This window comes from Hesperophylax consimilis, chromosome 9 (assembly GCF_061612785.1).
Source record: "Hesperophylax consimilis isolate HC1 chromosome 9, BYU_Hcon_1.0, whole genome shotgun sequence".
In the NCBI taxonomy this organism is placed as follows: domain Eukaryota; kingdom Metazoa; phylum Arthropoda; class Insecta; order Trichoptera; family Limnephilidae; genus Hesperophylax; species Hesperophylax consimilis.
In genome coordinates, this window is record NC_142844.1 from 30,187,131 (window position 1) to 30,203,771 (window position 16,641).

At 31.4% G+C, this 16,641-nt stretch overlaps 1 protein-coding gene across 1 annotated transcript in view; it reads left to right on the plus strand.

Annotated features, from left to right (window-relative positions):
• The window catches only part of kek2 (leucine-rich repeat, immunoglobulin-like domain-containing kekkon 2 protein), a 539,018-nt gene that overhangs the window by 213,937 nt on the left and 308,440 nt on the right, over positions 1-16,641 (plus strand). Inside the window, exon 2 of the mRNA XM_089635902.1 lies at positions 5,394-5,426. The gene's annotated coding sequence lies outside the window, so the exon portion shown is untranslated. The remainder of the gene's footprint in view (positions 1-5,393; positions 5,427-16,641) is intronic.

Sequence of the window (16,641 nt, forward strand, 5' to 3'; positions counted from 1 at the left end):
TTTTTTATTTCAGCAGGTAACATATTTAAGCACCTAGGTATCATGTAGTCAAGTGTTCTTTGTCCATATTTGTTAAAATGCTTAGGTACAATTAGTCCTTCATTTAACGTAAAACGAGTATTGTAAGTGTGGTCCAGTCTATTTATGTAGTAATATAATTAATTAATTAATATACGTAATATATCTCTCTATATATTACGTATATTTAATTTTAATTATAATCATTAATACTTTCTTATGTTATGTGTATTTTTATTTTGAACTTATTCATCGCTATTCTTGTATCGGTAATAGTTATAAAAAATATTTACATTTAATTTTTTTATCATTTGAAAAATGAAGTTGTAGACTACTTGCGTCAATGCGGTTAAAGCGCGCGTTACAAGTAGGGAAATCAATGAAATGTAACAAAAAATTATAAATTATTTACTGTAAAAAGGTCTATGGCAATATAGTGGAAACGCACACATAAAATTAGAAGGAAGTCATTGTGAAAAAAAGAACAAACAAACGTTTTTTACTTAGGTTTGTTTGTAAGAACAGACTTTCATACATATATTTTTATTTATTAAATATTCATATTAAAAATAATGAAACGTGACACGAGACTAATAACTGATAGTATCAGTTATTAATCAATATTATAAATGATATATTTTGTTTTGGTTACGAAAAAATAAAACCTTCGCAGATTACAAATAACCTGACATTATTTTAATTATTTCTACTATCATTGGGTTAGCTGGAAGAAATAGGATGTAACCTATAAGCTATACCCTTTGTACTCTGTATTTTTGTGCAATAAATGTTTTTTGTATTTTAAAATAAACGAAAATTATTGCTTAGGCGATGATGGAGGACTGAACTAACTCCCGCGTGCAAAACCGATTTAGAATTAAAATTTAGACATTTAAAAATATGTATATATAATTAGAGCAAAAATATTTTAGAATTTTAATTATATACTGTATTAATTTACGTTAATGGGTTCTGTATAAAAAGTTGACGACCTCAGGACTAAATCTAGTTTTAAAGGAGTTGAGTTGGCAACACTGGGCCAAATGCGAGTTTGAACATCACAAAATTGCTCTATTTGCCGCCCCTAGGGAGTGCCGCCCGCGTGCAGTGTAGGCCGTGCACGCCCGCTTACGGTGGGCCTGCCTGGGTGGATGAACCTGCTCAACTTTTCCTCCAAGCACTCAACGCTTTTTATAAGACATTGAGGCAATATGTTTTTCTAATTATTTTTTTATGAATATTAATAAAAATGTTTTAATAAAACAAAATACATAACGGAAGCGCAAATATTTGAACAGCTAACATTATTTCTAAAACATTGATTTATTGCTGTTTAACGGAATCGGATTAAAATCAGAAACAACGAGAACCCGATCTATTTTAAAACATAAGGGTATAATGAATGAATTCAGTCCGTAAGGCTTCTTATATCCGATCTCGATCCCGTGTCTACTCGTGATGAACTTATGACTCAACCCAGGCCACCCTCCATATATTCTGTATCCTCTCCATCAGCCCCAGTTGGTTTCAAGGAGCGCCCGACCTACCCTTGAAATCCGCACCCCCATACATAATGTACTACGTGCGGAGTAGGTACCATACATTTTATGAGGTCTTTTGGAGCTGATCCGCAATCCATACAGAAGCAGTGTAAACAGACAGAGTTTACATAAGTTTGATGAATACTCCGTTTTAAACTTGTTTTAAGAACAGGAACGGACTGGCACAGCTGTTATAAATAATATTTCGATATAGTTTTTTGCGTCCATTAATGCTTTTTTTTTGTGAAAGAGGGATGATTGACAAACCGGCGGAGTCAAGAAAAATGATGCACAAATTTTTTTTCAAATAATTATGAAAGGTCAGAATGCCCAAAATATGCTTTATATATGTAAAAAACAATAATGCGGGATTACAAGTTATTCATTTCTTTGGGCGTAGTACCAAAAATATGGCAATTTTGGGCCGGTTGTTCCGTTAGCAAATCCATTTTTTTTAATCAATCATAATGAGAACAAGCTTAACTTTACTGAAACTTGTTGCCAATATCAGAATGTGAGTTTCAGAGCGCCAAAAAACTCTTAAAAATTATAATAAATATTGATGGTCGAAGATGGTTCCAATTTTCTCCAGCTTAATAGTCAGACGTTTATTAAATAAATAGTTATATTAATTATTGTTATTAGTTATATTTATGTAATATTAAATAAATATTAATCAACACGGGCGAACGCGGGCTTTCACGTTTTTACATGATTTTCGCAGTCCAAAATAGTATTTTTTTTAATAAATGAAATAAAAACACTGTTAACGTACGTAGGTATTAGTGCCTTAAAAATAATTCTCAATTATGATTGATCTTCTTATAAAACTAAAGTACACACCCCAAAGTAGCACGTCCATAATTCACAAGTAATTTACTTTGACCGTAGATGCGCACGATAAGATGCTTGCTTTGCACGGTCCACTAACGGGGGCGGACTCTCGGTTTTCTTGAAAAGGGTAAAATCGTTAACTTTTAGCAGCCCCAGCGGAGCACGGTATGTCGGTATCGAGTTATATAATTAAATGCAGTTGGGTTTGCGTGTGATTTCCTTCTACGTTATTATTGCAAGTTCAATCCTGATTATGACGATTAAAACTAAACAAAGCATTTACCATATCGACGTCGTCGGAAAGACCAAAGGGCGTAAGCGACAATTTAGTCAAACATGGGTTAAACATACAGTTTTGATTAAAAGAAAATTTTAATCAAAATTGTATGATTAAATAATTTTTCACTAAATTGTCGCTTACGCCTTTTTGCCTTTTCAACCTCGATATTATGGACGTAGAACTGGTGATCTCTAGAAATTCCATTGTTTTAAACTTTTAATGACTTTCGATGAAACTTTCAATACAAAATATATGTTAGATTGGGTGTAGCGAATGATATAATATTATCAGGATTCTCAAAGACATGTATTTTATCAAAAATGGGTGCGTTATTCTGTAAAGTGACCTATTTCTTACATTAACACTTTAATAATTGTACTTTTTTTTATTTTATTTTTTATTTGTTACAATATTTTTTTACATTTCAAAGTTTTCCAGTAATGTTGGCCTCACTGGGTGGCTTGCCCGTGCTGAGGCCTTCATTTTATAATATGAAAATATAATCTAAATACAATCTACAATATAAGATAAAATAAAACATTTAATATATAATCTTGTGTGTTTGTGAGTGATGTGTGTTTATATTGGTTTTGTGTGTTATGTGTAGGTTTAATTTTTATTTTATGCTATGACATTTTGGTAATATTGTCTTTTTTGTTCTTTAATCCATTTTGTAATTTTGTGTGTGAATTTATTTTTAATTTCTTCAATTTTAATTTAAATTTTTACACTGTTGAAAGCTTTTATAGCATGGTATTGGTAGTGTATTATTATTTATTTTTATATTATTATTTCACAATGTTTACGGGATTGAAGTGTGGTGACTTCAGGTGGTTATTTTGCTCGAGAGAAAAAGTAAAAAAGGTGAATGATTCGAAATTCCATTGCTTTTTTCATGCAAAAGTCATAATCAATCATCAAACATACTATGTATATATACCGGTTGTCTGTGATGTGCGCTATTTATGCGTGCAATCGGGTTCAATGAACTCAAATTTGATTTGAATTAAAGTGCCATTTTAAAAATTGGAACTGAAGAACAATAATTCAGATAAGCGATAAATTATGTACAAAAAATAGTAAAATTATTTTTACTGTCTTTTTCTAAATATTACAGTCATGGTATTATACGAGTATTTTATACGGGTCTGCGATAGTTATCAAACAAATCATTTTTGGTGGTCTGTGCTGTGCGTTATTTAGTCCAACGTTAAATCTGGTTCGACTTAAAAAAAAGATTGACTCTTCAAAATTAGACTATCCCGTGATTTTTCACGGGACTGCTCTCGAACACTTGAAATTAATAGTGTACGTTCCAATTTACCCACCAAGTATGCCGGAAGTGACAACGTTACACATCTTTGTCTGATATATATCCATGGAAAACGGGCACAAATAATAATAAGAAATAACGAATGTTATATATATATGTTACATTTTTACTTGAAAAAAACCTTGAAGTTTACTTGTACGACCACACTGAATCACCTGTCAAAGTGATTTTACGTTACTCCCGGACACCCGGTATATGAATAATAAGAAAAATACACTTGTCCATCTGAGTGTTTGTATTAGTTCGACATCCCGTGTATTATAACACCCTGCTCGGCAAAGAAAACAACTTCTACTGGCTGAATATCACAAAGGTTTTCTAACTCATGTTGTTCCCGTCACTTTTCCTCCTTCACCTTGTAATTCTATCTGATAATATTTGCGCCATCTGATATGTGTCATAAGAATCACAACCCTTATGAGTGCCTTAAGAACACTGTCAACATTTTGTAAGTCCCCCTCTCTTATGAGCGAAGAACGTGACATTCGCGTGACATCTATTTTTCTTGAGGATAAGCTCCATTTGACAGGAGTACCTTATCGTGAATGGCATATCCGGTGACTGTACTCATTATGAACAATTATAATTGTGCTTCGGCTTCATAATGTGGGATTCATTCGGGAACTGTTTGGTCTAGTTCTCTTTCATACAGACAATTATTTAAGTTTCGCAACAAATTTATCTAAAATTCAAGCAAATGCTCATGTAGTCTCCAGTTAAAGCGAAATACAAACCCTAAATCGTAAAAAAGGTAGAATATACGAGTATGTAACTGTATTTATATATGCGACATATTTATTGTTTTTTAGACTTGCACAGTTTTTTTTTAATTTTTAGGTCATTGAAACTATTTCTATCGGTAGTTTTATATCGTGAGCTACGTAGCCGTAAAATATCAATTTGTTCAATGTGAAGAGATTTAGAAAAAAGGGTTACGAGACTCAGGCAAAGGAGAGACTCTGACTCGGATAGAAGGTACCTAATGTACTTTGTCTTAATTTGATTACTTAATTGTTGACTTGAAAAGACTTGTTGAGCCTGACTGAAATCATTGTGTAAACCCCTTTCTATATATATAAGTACTTAATTGGCTTTGACTCACAAAAATAGTTCAGCACTAGGTGGGTTTTATCGTTTATAAGGAACCGAACGTTTCCAAATACACTTTAGGCTCAGATTGACCCCAACTGATACGTATGAAATATAATAATACTGTATCTTCATGCAGATTTATCAAAAAAGGTATATAAAATAATTAAAACAGTTATAATGTACCAACATGAAATGTCTTTACATAAAATTAGTCAGTAAAACAGAATTCAGATAAGCTGTGTAGGTAAGATGTAAACTAACAAATTTCTAATGTTTTTTGTTTTAATTTTTGCAGAAATACTGCGACTCGGAAAGTGACATAATTTCGGTGAGTACCTTGGAATTATAAAAGTGGTTGACGTAATTTAATATGTTTTATCATTCAAGATGTCATTAAAAGATTCTCAAGATGTACTTTTTGTTTGACAAAGGCTTTTTACAAAAATACTTACAAAGAATACCAAGAAATATCATATTTTAATATTCTTTCTTCTTAACGTAGCTGTTGATTTTGATAAGAACAAGTATTTTTTATAAACGAAAAAATGGTTCAAAGTATTTTCTTAAGGGGTATTTTTTTATCTTTTATCACCTACTTTATCCTTTCATATCCTGTGAGGCGCAAACAGCGGCAATGGCAAATGCGGTTCTACGGGGCAACTGAATATTAAGTTGTTTATAAAATCACAATAATGAGATGGAACACAATGCGTTGTTGCTTGAATCTTCTTAAATATATAATAGATATGCCTAGATCTTTCGTGAAAAATCCTACTGATAAAGTTAAGATGATCATACATACCTTTGCAGTCGGGTAACCCCAAGATGTTTTGGTAACCTGTGAATAATTATTATTCAGTAGCAGGGCTGGACCCAAGCGGGCGCAATTGGAGCAGTCCGCTCTGGGACTGTTAATCAGACTTGTAAAGGCGCCAAGATGCTGATAATATCTAACAACAGTTCTAACACATTAAGATAATTTTTCACAAAAACGGCGCTATACAAAAATACAAAGCATTCGAATATTATTGTTAAAAGTGATCACCTATCTAGGTGACTACTGGTTTTGACAAGGGGTGTAAAAAATTAACTCAATCAAGGCCGGCCCTGTTCAGTAGTCTGTTTTTGGTTATAATTATTTATAACTGTATTTATGGAATAACTTTTTAAGATTATGCAATTTTTTTTTAATGATTACAAAAAAGGATAATTTTAATTAATCTCAACGAAATATGAAACGGAAAAAAGACATATACAATTTAAAAGTAACTGGAAATTGAACCTCGATCGATGCCTATTTATTTTATCTATTTTTAAATTTCTTTTTTAATATTATCTTCTTCTTCGATGATTAAATATAACATTGACATATAATTTTCAAAAGTTATTCTAATATATTGAATATTCATTAGAGACTTTTAGAAAAGTCAATAATTTTGCCAAATAAATAAAAAATCAGATATTCAGTATTATAATGTATCAATGACAACATTAACGTTCCAAATAAATTCATGTATTACTTTGCAATCATTCATAAAGATGGCCGCCTTAAAAATAGTTAAATAGGTTTTAATTGAAGATATTACTAGTAATTCTTGAATTGAGATATGAGAAATTAATTTATAGTTCAAAATCTTTTGAAATTCAGATAAGCATTAAATTTCATACATTTTATCCTACGATTATTTATATTCTACATTCGAAAAGTACACTATTTTTTTCTTTCGTAGAAAGAAATTTCAAAGTTCTGTGAAATTCAAACTGTTCTGTGATTTTTAACGGGTCAAGTTTATTTAATAAAATTGAGTAATTATAAGTAATAGTAAAGTTCTTGGGCTTGTGAAATTTGTAAAAAAACATATTTTTCTAAAACCTTAAAAATATCATTACGGCACAATTAAAGACGTGTTGGTAGAAAAATTGTGAAGTTAATTGAATTAACGATATTCTGTTGCCATTATTAAAATCATCGGCTGCAAGATATGGCGGGAAAGGTAATATTTCAAAGTCAGCCGCAAAAGGACCTCTAACGAGGTAATGGGGAAATTAATGACGGGATGACGAGTAAAAAGGAGCCTTAGAGGCTTACTTTCATAATAAAGTAGACATTTTTCCTTCACCTTGCTGGAATGTCCGAGACTTTCAATCGGGGTATGGAATTATTTAATTAATTTTGTATATTTTTATAAAATTCAATAAAAATTAGCACAAGCATTTGAAATGTTTGATCTATCAACTTTTTTGGAATGTGAAAATAGCACAAGAGTCGTAACTATCCGGATTATATTTAAATTGTTTTTTTTTTTTTCTAAGTAGGTACGTTTTATTTAGTTATAAAATTTAACATCTAATATATTCTTTTCTAGGACTGCAATAATAAAATTTACTACTTACATACTATAATTTGAACTTCACAACATTGAGACATAATCCACGACAACCTGCAAGGCTTTTAGCTTCCTGAACAGTTGCCGGGAGTTCATTGATCATTTTAAAACCTTTATACTAAATATTGTTTTGTGGTCCCGATAAATTTGTTTAAGGAAGCCTTAAATCTTTGCAGTTTCTCGTAGGATATAAATGAACTGTAATATTAATTCTAACATTCTTTAACATATACTGTAGTGAAATTTTATTTTTTAACTTATAAATAAACACTAAGACATTGTAAACTAATCGTTGCCACACACTTAAGAGATTCAGTAGGCGTTGCATGGTTTTTATCCTGGTGTACCTGCTACAACACAGTATTGACCTTATGCCTCTGTTTTGAATTATTTCCATTTTCTTAATTTGGGTTTTGTTACTCAGAAAGATTACACTTGTGCAGTAATTCAGGTGGGATGCTACAGTGGTATTGTAGACCAATATCATTGTTTTAATGTCCAATTTTCCCTTTATCCTACTTAAAAAATTAACCTTTTTCACATTTTTTTTATTTAAAATTTCATGGTTAGTGTTAAATTTTTACTAGTTATCGATTATTATTCCAAAGTATTTAATTTATTTTACTTTAAAGTATTAAATTTACATACAAATATAAATGTCGCTAGACTAATGTGTCTGCAGCAATCACATTTGCACATTCACTATCAAGACAATATCATTATTTTTTTATACAAAACTTAACATAACAAGACATAATAATTTTAAAAATATGTTTAAATTAGGTATATAATTAAACTATCAAAAATCAACAAAAAATATTTGTTTTTTTTAGGTACATAAATCGTGGAGATATCTCATGAAAAAAGTTATATTATTTACGAAAATATCTATGCAAGCATGTGTTTTAGCAATATCGTTGTATGATCGAGACATTCTAGACATAGGATTAAAATAACCAGTGGTATTGGTAAAAATTTCGGTCCAAAATATGTTAGGGTTACTAGTGAATTTGGGCCTGGCGTTTAACTTGATTAGATGGACTATGTTACTATCTACTTGATTATTCACAATTTTGTAAAGCATTAGGAGGTCAAATATGCTTTGTCTTTTAACTAGACTCTCTAATTTTAAAAATATAAGTCTTTGTTCGTAACCGTCTAGTAGATGGTAGATACCTGATCTATAAGACAAAATCCGTGTACATTTTCATTGGACAGATTCAAGTCTAGATACCTGTGTGATATAATGTGGATTCCAGACTGTTGACCCATACTCAAGAACACTGCATTGTAACCAAATATAGTAAAAACCATTTCAAGATTTCATGTTTAGATTCTAAACCATTGTTTTAAATGATAAGAGAGTATTTATCATCCTCGTCTTGTTCATTTTCCTCAGCCTCACAAAATTCCCCAAGCTTGCGGTATTACATATTTCCAATCATTTCACGCATAAAAACCACGTTGAAAGATGATCTCTTAAAAGTATAAAATAAATTCGCTATCCGCGTTTGTGTTTTTGTGCGCTTAGTTCTTCTAAACAACGCAACGGACTTTGATGGGGTTTTCACTATCATTTAGAAAATTTTTCTGAAAAGTTTATATACAGGTATATCGGCACGTACCTGACAAACTTTAACCAGCTATTCATTATCAAATTTGGAGTAAAAAAAATTAAAGGCACTTTGCTGTCCGGTAACATTCTTTTTAATAAATTTTTTTTAATCATATTTTCACCACATGTCACCAATGTTTTGTCTTTCGTCAAAGTTCGAAAACCCATCTGGCAATATTTTATTCGAGTTTCGTTGAATAATTTACGTACGTACCTACATTTGCGCGCTTTTACAATCACAACGAAATGGCATGGCACCATTCGTCTCATTTTTAACTATTATTTTTTAGTGTGTATGAAAGAGCGAGGACGCTTTTTGACACATTTGCTGATAACAGCTGTTGAACACGAAAAACAATGCCAATGACAGTGACGGAGTGTGATTTTTTTTGTTTTGTTTTAATTGAAAAAAATATTACCGGACAGCAGAGTGACCGTAACATTTTTACAACAAATGTGTTAAGGAATAGCTGGTTAAAGTTTGTCGGGTACGTGCCGATACACCCTTTATATAACACATGCATATTTTATTTATAGAATGTAGAAAAAACTCAATGTTTATACATAAATTATATATAAAGGATTCATCACCTCAAAACTTTACTCCAAGTCATTCACAACCCCTAGCAACTCCGGGTACACGTCAGGTAATTTAATTTCTAATTGATAAGCCAAAAAAGTAAGTTAGAAATTTTAAAATTATCTGAATTTCGACATTCAAACATTTGCATGATTGTCAATTCCTTTTACGTATGGCAGGGTGGCATGATAAATACGAATGAATAATTAATCAGAATTAATATGTTATTACTCAAGACAGGTAAACTATTTTAACCATAATAATAGATTATCCGTTAACAATAATAATCATGACCAAAGCAAAGACAATAAGGAACTCAATTCCATTTTGGAATATAAAATGACCTTCTAACTTGAGTACCAGTAATTTTTAAATTGTTATATATGTAGTTTTTAATAATTTTAATAATATTAAGGGTTTTAATTTTTCGGGTCTCCCGGAAGCGCTCTGTATCTATGGAAGCGGCCAGTGAAGTTACGAGTCACCAGTCTCAAAAGTCTTTTTTTTTTCACCGGCGCTGTATTTTGTACAGGAGTCGAGACGTTTTTTTAATTTATTTCTTAGATTACCCGTTTTTAACATTGAAGAACACTAGGTAGAATGTTAGCATCCCTTTACTAATGTTATTTTATTGAAAGTGTAAAAATAGGTGATAAGCAATTTACTGGTATTTTAAAACATGCGTTACAACATTTTCATCGGTTCCAATGTGAATGTGGACAAGGGTTGCCATTGCATATGTTCTAAAATACCCACATGAGATGAAGATATATTCAGCACTAGTTCCTTTACAATCAAAATATCGTATAGTCGTTTTCGGATGTTCTCTTTCGTTTGGGCTTTAAAAATGGATTTTTTGGAGGTTTGCTGAGAAAGAAAACGAAATATGGTACGTTTTCATAATTATTAAAAAAATATTATATTCCAATATGGTTGGATACTCAAGACACGTCAAGAATCCCTGAACTTTCCCCAAAAAAAGGTTCTACCCGCAAAAAACCCAATACATGAAATATCTAATATATTGTAGACCACAGATATATCACTCGTGTAGACTGGTTGTGATAAATCAGCAGATTTAGTCGCACTAACCAAAGGATGTATGTGGTGGTGTTTTATTCGTTTATGAATGACGGTTTATAAATAAATATGATAAATCTTATATATTCAGAATCCAAGTTTGTTGATCTATGAGAATATATATATACGAGTATATATACATATCACATATTGTCATCTCAAAAAAGTGTGAATAAAATCAGAACTTTTCCCCTCATGCAATATAGACATATTTATAATGTATGTACTTAAAATACAATACGATGAAACAATAAAAAAAATCTCCATCAAATATTCTATTCCTGCGGAAAAAAGATCGTTGCTGATTACCAAAACGTTTCTGCCTGGACCCAATTGAATGGAAAAAAACGTTCTACTATTTCCAAACAATTCATTCTCTGTGTAGTCTATAGAAAAAAAACTGCGCGAACAATGGCTGGCTCTTGTCAAACAGATGATGCCAGAATGCAGGGATTAAAGGCCGAGGGATTTGCATATAAAAGAAAATAAAATTCCTAAATCTTTTGTAAAGTGGCGTTTGAGGACTTTGCTCTTTTGAGTATTGGGTAATGAATACATTTTGCATACGAAAAACGGTAAAACGATATTTTCTATACAAGTACAAAATAAATTTAATAAATATTTTTGAGTATGTGATATTAGTAAATTGATTATACTAGTCCCAGGCAGAGATCGTATGAACGACATTGACGATCGTCCTAAAAGCCGTTCATAAAAATTTTCTCGTTTGAAAACAAAAAAGATAGAATTCTAGAATATCGAATGTCTTTAATAATATTCTCATGGAAATTTCGCAAACTTATGTTTCTTTCAAATCGTTTAACTCTTAAGGTATTGCCAGTTATAAAAACGAGCAAAAGAATTGAACGATTTATTTAAATTTTATAAAACGCGCGCGATGGTAATAAGATTAAATTGACATTTTACTTTAATTACACACATATTCGTTATATAATTATACCGTGAAAATAATGTGATATTATCTGTATAAAATTTTAAGTTCCTGTCCGGGACGACTTATTTTTTGTTTTGTGACACTTTGAATTCAAATGTCATCGCAATAAAATGGTAATGTAGGCATGCAATTTTGAACATTGGAATTTTTAGTTTACACTTAAACAAATAAAATACTAGTTCTTCTGTTGTTTTCTTTTTGTGAAGAAGTTATTTTTTGGTTTTTTCTTTTAGTATTTGGAAAATGTAACTAATAAAATTTAATTTCGATTCATTTCTTGTTTCTATATATTCATAGTTCCCTATATCGTAAGACATTCATTTTTTATGTATTCATAATTACCTATTTCGTCAGACATCCATTTTCTATATATTCATAATTACCCAATTCGTCAGACATACATTTTTAAAAATATTTTTATAATTAACTATGTCGTCAGACATACATTTTCTATATATTCATAATCACCCATTTCGTCACATAATTACCTATTTCGGCACACATACATTTTCTATATATTCATAATTACCTATTTCGCCAAAAAACATTTAATAAAATTCGTAATTACGTATTTCGTAAGATATACATTTTCGGCTAAACAAGTAAATATTTGCACATAAATTATTAGAATTCTTGTACCATGTCGCGTTTTAATTCCGATTCGTCGATGTAGGTAGGCATTTATCAATAGGTATAACGTTCTTAATGTAAACATATTCCATTGTAAATGTTCAATTAATTATAGAAGATTAAACATTTTAACCAATCAATATTGTAATAAGCAGGTTACGCCGTACGCTCCTTTTGAATGTTCCATGAGGTAATGCATACGAGCTCTGCCTTGGAAAACTATAACTCCGTTTCTTTTGCAATTACCAACATTGGACTTTTATTAACTGATTTCAAGAAATTTATTTTACATGATATGGGATCTGAAAATACGTACTTGGTTTAGCGAACAGATTAAACAGATTAACTAAATGATTTAAAACTTGCAATTATTCATTTTCTCTTTATTGCAAAATAATTTAATAATTTCATCGAATGTTTCAAACAACAGTATATTTCATAGCCGTCAACCGTTTGGAGTCAGGTATTATAAATTAATATAGTGATTTATATATAAGTTCATATGTCCTATTCAAAGTGGATCAATACAAAACATACCGTTAATAAAATTCTTGCTTGAACAGGCTGTAGTAATAACAATAAATTAATGATATCAGTGGTGAACATTTTCAATTGAGTTGAATAAATATAAAAAGTTACAAAAAAGTGTTTTTCTGACATGTCGTGAGAAACTTTTCTGTTGTTGACGGCCTACATGGTCGAGGGGTAACGCTCTTAACTAGCAAGCCAGGGGTCGCGCGTAAGTAAATTTTATTTGTATATTTTTGTTATTTCACAATTTACTAATTAAAAATAGTATGTAGTTTTTTTGCGGAACGTTCGAGAGTGTAAGATATTTTCAGTATCGCCCTGGTGTAAGACCACCAATCAGAATTGAAACGTTGCTTAAAATGATTTTGGCCGTGTTTGGTGACCAGATCTGAGTAGCCAGGTTCCTCTCCATTTTCTTCTTCCCTATCTCCTTTCCCTTCCCACTACCTTCAGCCTCATAACATTTCCCAATTGGGGATGCCTTAGTCTCACTGGTTCCAGATGGTTGGGAGCAATTGGCACGCTTTTGCGGTTTTACACAAAATATGTAATTCTGTTATGAATTTAATCCTACATCCCGTCTTATTAAAGTACATTCAATTATAATGGTATGTTTTTTTTTAATTTCTTAAAGTGGATAATTGTATATTATGTTTAACTTTTGGTATTATGTAAAAAAGATAAATTCAACTTATAATTTCCTAAAGATTAATTCTGCTTATAAAAATAAAAATGTTAATATTCTTTTGTTCAAAATCTAAAATCTCTGAAAGCTTTTCACCGATTGCTATGAAATTTTGACATGACTTTGCATTATATCACATAGATATAACCTGTGACAGGTAAAAACATATTTAAAAAAAACAGTGCCATCAGTTGGACATAAAAGCAACACGCGCTATTGTTTCTCTATCTGCACAGACAGACTAAGCCACAGCAAGACGTGGCGGGGCGGCAAATACATTATTTCAACGATCATCCACAGGGTAACAAAGAATTATTAATTTACAATATTTAAGGTTTAAAAACAGGGTGTGCTGCCCCAAATTTCATTCAATTGTGTCGCTCTGGAGAGCTTATCTATTGTATTCTATTTCAATGCGCGAGTCTTTTACATTCGCGGTAGAAGCTTTGCCAAGCAAATTATTCGCAACTCGATTTCTGTTCAAAAATAGTCTTTATGGGCGCGCAACCTTTGTGCTCCAAGGGCGTGATCGTTTATTTTTCGTACTAAGGACGAAGGATCCATAATACCTCGAAGCACCCATTCTAACAGAGTGAATCACATAATCTATTTTTATACTTGCGAATCCCGCGAATGAACGTGCTCTGAGAATCTTTGATGATGCCAAGAAAATGATGAGCATAAAAACATAATAAATGATGAACATAATGACAATACCATATGTTTCTTTTTTTCAATTCGTATAAAATAATGTTATAAGACGAGACAATACCCCAAAATAAAGCCAGAATCTTAAAGACGTAAGTAAAAGTAGCCGTTCACAGAAATATGCAAAGTGCGGGCCTGGTGTATTGTACAGACCTGCTATTGAATTCATCTTGTCAAATCTCTAAAATAATGTGGTAATCATAACAACATAAGTGATGAAGTCGTGTAAATCAATATTCGGCGCGCAGCCTGGCGCAATTAACGGACCTATGGTCGACTTTGCACTAGCAGGTCTAGAAAATTGAATTTTCCGAGGGGTTTATTTTAATTATTTCTGATGAACGTATTACTAAAATCTTAAAAATATTTCTAGAGAGATCTTCTATTTTTATATTTCTAGAGGTGCTTACCGCTAATTTCATAATAATAAAATAATATGAAACACCTAATTTATAGTTTAAAATATATTTCTGGAAAGGTTCTGTATTTATTAATCATAAGTATAAATAACTAACATTCGTAGAGTTTCCTCTAGAAACTTTAAGATTTTAGTAATCCGTTCATCAAAAATAATGTAATATAATAAAAAGTGAGCGTCGAGCAAACCTCTGTTATTAGAGACCGGTCGGTGGCCGAGTTGACATCGCGCTTGGGTCCCACTCAGGCGTAGTGTGTTCAATTCCTCGGCTGGCTAAGTCCTCCATCACAACACAAGCAACATTTTCAGCTTACTGTGGTGGTAGTAGGAGATTTTCAAATATTGTCAGGTTATTCGTAACCCGGGAATGTTTGTCTTTCTTTAAAAAAAAAAAAAAAAAAAGAAAAAGAAAGAAAGAAGAATCAAATAGAAGTTGGTTTATAACCACAATTTGTACAATGGAAAAAAATATTGTTTGCCAATAAATCATTTTTGCCATTTGGCTATCATTATTGCCGATTCTTACGATTCGCCCACATGCGGGTCTGATTCACTGGGTATTGAAAACAGCTGGACGTAGGTACTTTAAGAATAACTGATTCTTTAAATGAGTTACAAGTTTTTTTGTTATTTTTCACGACGAAGTGTTTTTTCAAAATTTGACTTGAATAATAATCGGTAAGCTCGTTCTGTTATACATAGTATTGTTGGATGAGTCTTTTGTGAAAGATAACAGATATATCAAAAAATTTTACTCACGGAGGTAGACAATTAAAGTATTACGCTGTTGAAACTTCCAACGACATGCCTACCCCATTGAAACGACCCGCAGAGAATACTCTGACACATAAAATTAAATAAAAGGTTTCAGTCTGGATCGATACAAAACGTACCTTTACGATTTAAAAAAAAAAATTCACACAAAAAAACGATATACCATTTGAATTAAATACTCACATTATATGATCATTACTATGACCTGTTTTTTTGTGAAATTAAAAATAATATATGTTGTTATACAGGACGTACATAACTGACTGTCTTCTAATAAGTAACATTTTTTTCCTCAAAAACAAACAAACTGCCCAACCTCCAACCCCGAAACTAACCTAATTATATAATGACTCCTTAAGTTTTTTGTTGAAAGAAAAAATTTCCGGAGACCAAAATACCATCTAGATTTTTTACTCCAAATAATGTTAGGAATCACTGGTTATTGAAAGTAAGGTACGTTTCTTAACACCCTGTGTGTGTATGCGTATATTCGAAGGATAAAATTAACATTATGCCTACTTCTGTTAATGCTCGCCAATTCCTTTAGGAGCGATCAGATGTAAATTATTACCCAAGTGAGTACCCTTTGTCAGGGATTGAACGTCTTCAAAATTAATCTCTAACTGTAAGGGATTCAGCATGACGATTTAAAATACAATCTTAAGTTACCCGCGCCATACAGAAACCAGAATTAAACATGAAGTTATTTTGTGTGAAATAATATATTCCATCTAGTATGCTTCAGATGTAACAAATTTGTAGCGTCCCGTGATAAATAATATTTCGTAATATGCCATGGGTCTGCGCCAGTTTAACGGAATTAAGTTAAATTCAATGATTTTTACTGTTTTGTATTGCACATAGCGTAGAGGTCAAATCACCCTATTCTCGATTTGAATGCTGCTATAAATGTTCGTTATCAACAGCAGTAAAATTGTGCAGAAACGATAAGTATTCTTACTTATACGAACTTCGCGCGTTAATACTTACACATACAAGTACAAAATTCACAGTTGTAATTGTAATCGTCACGGTGTAATTCAATTTGGACCAGACAAGTGTAAGAGGCATTTCTTTAATGCCTTTCAATTCAATGTACATAAATTTTATCCTGTAGAGTCTGCGGTGGATGTACGCCTTTTCAGGTCATTGCTTTAAAAATGAAGGCAGATATTCACGC